This window comes from Antrostomus carolinensis, unplaced genomic scaffold (genome assembly GCF_000700745.2).
Source record: "Antrostomus carolinensis isolate BGI_N321 unplaced genomic scaffold, ASM70074v2 scaffold38055, whole genome shotgun sequence".
NCBI classification, from domain to species: domain Eukaryota; kingdom Metazoa; phylum Chordata; class Aves; order Caprimulgiformes; family Caprimulgidae; genus Antrostomus; species Antrostomus carolinensis.
In genome coordinates this window covers 26,897-27,339 of record NW_010315042.1, presented here as the reverse complement: position 1 = coordinate 27,339, position 443 = coordinate 26,897, and the positions used below count along the sequence as shown (strand labels likewise).

Here is a 443-nt window from a genome sequence, read left to right as displayed (position 1 = left end):
AATAAAAAAAAAAAAAAAAGAGAAGTCATAAATAAAAATTGCAGTATAATTACTTTCCAATTGGATGGCCAGGCCTGGGAGGGGAGGGCAGCTCTGTGCGGAGAGGAGCCAGCCTGAGCTCACAGGAAGGTTATTTTCCTCTCCAGGTTTTTTGGGGGAAAACCAGAGACCTCCGCAGAGGTGCCAGCAGCTCCACCACATGCGCTGGAAGGGGAAAGACCCAGACAGGCTTTTGGAGAAGCGCTTTTCTGCTTCTATTTATAGGGAGTCATTTTGGTCTCCCTCTGCCAGGGTGGGGAGCCACCCCGGGAGGGCTGTGTGGGGCTGGGATGGGGCTCGCATGTGCATTTCCCGTGAGCCTTAGCCAGGGACCAAAACTATTTTTCCAGGTCCTTTTCCAGGACACTTTGATCTCATCTATTCCCGTTCTTGCTGTGTGGTTT

At 50.8% G+C, this 443-nt stretch overlaps 1 protein-coding gene across 1 annotated transcript in view; it reads left to right on the top strand.

Annotated features, from left to right (window-relative positions):
• LOC104524838 (E3 ubiquitin-protein ligase TRIM8) overlaps positions 1-443 on the top strand; it is a 27,842-nt gene that overhangs the window by 1,540 nt on the left and 25,859 nt on the right.